Source organism: Nerophis ophidion, linkage group LG02 (genome assembly GCF_033978795.1).
Source record: "Nerophis ophidion isolate RoL-2023_Sa linkage group LG02, RoL_Noph_v1.0, whole genome shotgun sequence".
NCBI classification, from domain to species: Eukaryota; Metazoa; Chordata; class Actinopteri; order Syngnathiformes; family Syngnathidae; genus Nerophis; species Nerophis ophidion.
Genome location: NC_084612.1, coordinates 88,088,062 through 88,094,061, shown reverse-complemented (window position 1 = coordinate 88,094,061; position 6,000 = coordinate 88,088,062). Strand labels below are relative to the sequence as shown.

Here is a 6,000-nt window from a genome sequence, read left to right as displayed (position 1 = left end):
ATCCATCTATCTGTCTGTCTGTCTGTCTGTCTGTCTGTCTGTCTGTCTGTCTGTCTGTCTGTCTGTCTGTCTGTCCGTCCGTCCGTCCGTCCGTCCGTCCATCTATCTATCTATCTATATGACCAACATCATCCTTGACAATCAAGGCATGATCGGAACAATCCACATTTCGTATATCATTTCTATCACTAATGCATGTCCATACACAAAAGTGTTGCTGCTATCTCCACATGGAACACTCAGTTGCTCCATTTCCTTTTAAGTCATGCACGCTCCTGACCAGGGGAAAGAATTTATTCGCGAGATACCGATCTGGCACGACAACGGAAGGGCGTCAGTTGAAATCCCCTCTGACGCTTTAACAATAAGTGGCTCGCTGGGGTGAAACAACAGGACCAGACTTTTCCACCGCTGCACCAGTACGGGTAAGAAAACAACTTTAAATACTATTTTTGACACGATTAATTTTTATTTTTATTTTTTTTAAATGTGTTCAGCAGTTAACGCTTATGTTGTTGTTTAAGTTTATTTCAAGCATTCATACGGTTACAATATGTCACATCACGTATTTCCAGTTTCTCATTACAGTATGTCCGAAAAGGAGTAGTAAAAAGCCAAGTTTATTTAATCCGACCCATTTTCCACTTAAAAGCTATTACCAACAGATTTGTTCACTTCATGTTCTCAATTTTACACACAATTTAAAACAACAATAAAATAGAACAGTTCTCATAGTTATATAAGATTGAATAAGATTATCATTCTCACTGAGGTTCAAAATGGTTATGATTCTTATTTGTGCTTTGTAATCACTTTGAGTTGGAACAGTTTCCTAAATTGGATTATTTTAGTACATTGTTGGACATCTTTGTTCAATTCATTCCATAACTTAAGTCCACATACTGATATACTAAAAGGTTTTAAGTGTTGTACGTGCATACAAATGTTTTAAGTTACATTTTTCTCCAAGCTTATATTTATCCTCTTTCGTTGAAAATATTTTTTTTTTCATTCTTTGTGCATCATTTTAGCTGTTTTCTAATGTACCAAATCACTTATTCTAATATTTTCAATTCAATAAATCAAAGGATTTAAGTGGGTTGATATTCACATTAGGTGTTATTCTAACCAACCTTTTTTGTAACACGGTTAGTGAACAAAGTTGACTTTTGTAGTTGTTTTGTTATGAAAGCTTTTTTTTGTTTGTTTTTTTTGCAGAGATTGAGGTTTCAAAATGTAGGAGACAGCAGGTAGTATTTTATGTCAAAATGTATGAAAACACAAATAGAGTGCAGCGAGGAAATGCACCAAAAGAGACAAGACAAAAACAAAAGATAAACACACAAAAAAAAGTACAAAGTAACAATTTTAATATCACATACCATGTTGGTAGTTCCAAAAGGTCTCTAGCCAGCAAAGCTCTGACCTTGGATCAATTAGTCCTCAAGTTCTCACTAACAGCAGGTGAAATACAAAATATATATATTTTTTTCATTCTTTGTGCACCATTTTAGCTGTTTTCAAATGCACCAAATCATTTATTCTAATATTTTCAATTCAATAAATCAAAGGATTTAAGTGGGTTGATATTCAACATTAGGTGTTTTTCTAACCAACGTTTTTTGTAACACGGTTAGTGAACAAAGTTGACTTTTGTAGTTGTTTTGTTATGAAAGCTTTTTTTTTTTTTTTTCAGAGATTGAGGGTTTCAAAATGTAGGAGACAGCAGGTAGTATTTTATGTCAAAATGTATGAAAACACAAATAGAGTGCAGCAAGGAAATGCACCAAAAAAGACAAGACAAAAACAAAAGATAAACACACAAAAAAAAGTACAAAGTAACAATTTTAATATCACATACCATGTTGGTAGTTCCAAAAGGTCTCTAGCTAGCAAAGCTCTGACCTTGGATCAAATAGTCCTCAAGTTCTCATTAACAACAGGTGAAATACAAATCAATTATTAATCCACCTAAGGTGAGGACGACGGTTCTCAGAAGCTACTGCAGGGCAAGGAATAAGGAACAGGAAACAAAATAAGAGCGTAAAACAGGAAGTGAACCAAAAACTGAAACAAAACACCCACAAAACAAAACAAGGAGTGACCTGGTGTAACAGGTCATAACAGTACCCCCCTCCCATTAAGGGATGGATTCCAGACGTCTCAGAAAACCAAAAAGAACAAGTCCAAAAATGACGGTAGGGTGGAGGGATTGTTTATGCCTGAAAAAAACAAAAACACTACAACAGTATTACTTTGCTTAGGTTTTGTTTGGAGTGAAATTGAGTGAAATTCCTAATAAATGATGAAAAAGGTGGAAAAAAATAATAATTTGAATATATTACGGAACGATCTCCCTCTCCATGTGAGACGGGCCCCTTCTTTGGCTATTTTTAAGACCCTTCTTAAAATCCATTTTTATTCACTGGCTTTTAACCCAGCATGAGGTTTTAAACTGTTTTTAACTTTTAACTTTTTTTGACTGTTTTTAACTTTTTAACTGCTTTTTATCTAACAAATTGTTCTTAGGGTAATTTGTATTTGCTTTATCAATGTGTGTTTTACTTCTGTTTTAAATGTTATATTTTTTAGTCTGTCCTTTGCCCTTTGTTCTTCAACTGTGGTTGTTTTTAAAGGGCTAAAGTTGGTATGGTATGGTATATTGATATAAAATAAGTTAGAATAAGTGGAGATGTTAAAGACAAGTAAGTAACAAAACATTGGAATATAAATACCTGTAGTCCCTCTCAAATAAAAAAAAAAAAAATGACCGAATTGCTCAATTTATTAAAGTTTGTTAAAAAATAAAAATGTTTTGAATTTGGCACGTGTGAATTGTTATAGCCGATTGTTGAGTACCGTATTTTCCGGACTATTAGGCGCACTTAAAATCCTTGTTTTCCCTTCAAAACTCGACAGAGCGCCTTATAACCCGGTGCGCCTAATGTACGGAATAATTCTGGTTTTGCTTACCGACCCCGAAGCAATTTTATTTGGTACATGGTGTAATGAAAAGTGTGACCAGTAGATGGCAGTCAAACATAAGAGATATGTGAAGACTGCACTATGATGGCAATAAGACTCAAGTAAACGACACCAACATGTTATATGTTTCTTTGAAAACATAGAACATTATACACGGCGCTCAAAAATATATCAAAATGTTTTAGTACGACTTTGGTAAGCTATGAAGCCGCACCACTTCAACATACGAGTATTATTATGGTGTGTGTGTAGGGTAAGACGTATTATCTGCCGTTTTGTTTTGCAATGTTATGCAAAAAAAATTTTTCTTACCTACTGGTACCTGCTGATCTGTATAATAGTGTGAGTGTCAGGCTTGCCACTGACAGTTTGTTTTTGTTTTAGTTTTCCATTGTGTGTGTTTAGTATTTACTGTCCTTAGTTCCTGTCAGCACTCTTATTTTGGTTCAGCTTCCTGTTTGTCTCTCTGTGTGCCATTTTCCCTCAGCTGCGGCTGATTGGCACCTGGTCACACCTGTCGTCAATCAGCCCGTTCCTATTTTACCTGCTTCGGTCCTCCAGTCAGTGCTGGATTATTGTCGCTCTTGTGTCGTTGCTACCTGTCGTGATTTGTCGATGTCATCATTACAGCTACTACCTGTCGTGCTACTATTTGTCCTTGTCGTCGTAGCGGTAAGCTGTTCCTGTTAGCTATTTATAACTTTTTGGATTTGTGTTTTCTTGTTAGCCATTGCTGTTTCCAGTTTTCAGTTTCCTGCTAGATACCTGGTAGCTTCCACGCTAGGCCTTTTGTTTGTTAACCGCCCACGTGCGCGCTTTTGGTTTGAACCCTTTGTTTGGTTTTGTTCTAGTTTTTTATATTAAAACCATGTTTTCTCACTCTATGCCTGCCTCCATCTCTGCATCTTGGGGTTCGTCGCCAATTAACTCTGACCGTGAGAGTCCAGTCCATAGTGGATGTAACATAATAGTGAGAGTCCAGTCCATAGTGGATCTAACATAATGGTGAGAGTCCAGTCCATAGTGGATCTAACATAATAGTGAGAGTCCAGTCCATAGTGGATCTAACATAATAGTGAGAGTCCAGTCCATAGTGGATCTAACATAATGGTGAGAGTCCAGTCCATAGTGGATCTAACATAATAGTGAGAGTCCAGTCCATAGTGGATCTAACATAATAGTGAGAGTCCAGTCGATAGTGGATCTAACATAATAGTGTGAGAGTCCAGTACATAGCGGATTTAACATAATTGTAAGAGTCCAGTCCATAGTGGATCTAACATAATAGTGAGAGTCCAGTCCATAGTGGATCTAACATAATAGTGAGAGTCCAGTCCATAGTGGATCTAACATAATAGTGAGAGTCCAGTCCATAGTGGATCTAACATAATAGTGAGAGTCCAGTCGATAGTGGATCTAACATAATAGTGTGAGAGTCCAGTACATAGTGGATTTAACATAATTGTAAGAGTCCAGTCCATAGTGGATCTAACATAATAGTGTGACAGTCCAGTCCACTATGGATCTAACATAATATTGTGAGAGTCTAGTCCATAGTGGATCTAACATAATAGTGTGAGTCCAGTCCATAGTGGATCTAACATAATATTGTGAGAGTCCAGTCCATAGTGGATCTAACATAATTGTGAGAGTCCAGTCCATAGTGGATCTAACATAATTGTGAGAGTCCAGTCCATAATGGATGTAACATAATAGTGAGAATAGTGGATCTAACATAATAGTGTGAGAGTCCAGTCCATAGTGGCTTTAACATAATTGTGAGAGTCCAGTCCATAGTGGATCTAACATAATAGTGAGAGTCCAGTCCATAGTAAATCTAACGCAATAGTGAGAGTCGAGTCCATAGTGGATCTAACATAATAGTGTGAGAGTCCAGTACATAGTGACTTTAACATAATTGTGAGAGTCCAGTCCATAGTGGCTCTAACACAATAGTGAGAGTCCAGTCCATAGTGGATCTAACACAATAGTGAGAGTCCAGTCCATAGTAAATCTAACGCAATAGTGTGAGTCGAGTCCATAGTGGATCTAACATAATAGTGTGAGAGTCCAGTACATAGTGACTTTAACATAATTGTGAGAGTCCAGTCCATAGTGGCTCTAACACAATAGTGAGAGTCCAGTCCATAGTGGATCTAACACAATAGTGAGAGTCCAGTCCATAGTGGATCTAACATAATAGTGTGAGAGTCCAGTACATAGTGACTTTAACATAATTGTGAGAGTCCAGTCCATAGTGGCTCTAAAACAATAGTGAGAGTCCAGTCCATAGTGGATCTAACACAATAGTGAGAGTCCAGTACATAGTGGCTTCAACATAATTGTGAGAGTCCAGTCCATAGTGGATCTAACATAATAGTGAGAGTCCGGTCCATAGTGGATCTATCATAATAGTGAGAGTCCAGTCCATAGTGGATCTAACATAATAGTGAGAGTTCGGTCCATAGTGGATCTATCATAATAGTGAGAGTCCAGTCCATAGTGGATCTAACACAATAGTGAGAGTCCAGTCCATAGTGGATGTAACATAATAGTGAGAGTCCAGTCCATAGTGGATGTAACATAATAGTGAGAGTCCAGTCCATAGTGGATGTAACATTATAGTGAGAGTCCAGTCCATAGTGGATCCAACATAATAGTGAGAGTCAAGTCCATAGTGGATCTATTGAGCTAACGAGAATGATGGTGAAAAATCTCCTCCCCTTCAACTTGGTGAACACAAGTAGGTTAATAATTGTATTTTGCTGACATGTATTGGAGCAAAAAGTAAACAACACCATTAGTCTGGGATGTGTTTCAAATGTAAAGTGCTGTACAATACAAATAAATGCAGGATTTACCCTGCATGTATTATTCTTCGGTGGCCCACTTATATGGGAACTAACAGTCAATATTTATTTATCCATCCATCCTTTTGTTACCGCTTGTCCCTTTTGGGGTCGCTGGAGCCTATCTCAGCTGCATTCGGGCGGAAGGCGAGGTGCACTCTGGACA

At 37.3% G+C, this 6,000-nt stretch overlaps 1 protein-coding gene across 8 annotated transcripts in view; it reads left to right on the top strand.

Annotated features, from left to right (window-relative positions):
• Positions 1 to 291: 291 nt before the first annotated feature.
• The window catches only part of LOC133548219 (protein C19orf12 homolog), a 30,584-nt gene continuing 24,875 nt past the window's right edge, over positions 292 to 6,000 (top strand). For 3 of the 8 annotated variants that reach the window (XM_061893534.1, XM_061893530.1, XM_061893529.1), the window contains exon 1: positions 312 to 425. The gene's annotated coding sequence lies outside the window, so the exon portion shown is untranslated. Of the gene's footprint in view, positions 426 to 6,000 lie in introns of all 8 variants that reach the window. The other 5 variants (XR_009805816.1, XM_061893533.1, XM_061893535.1 and 2 more) reach the window with 5 other exon arrangements.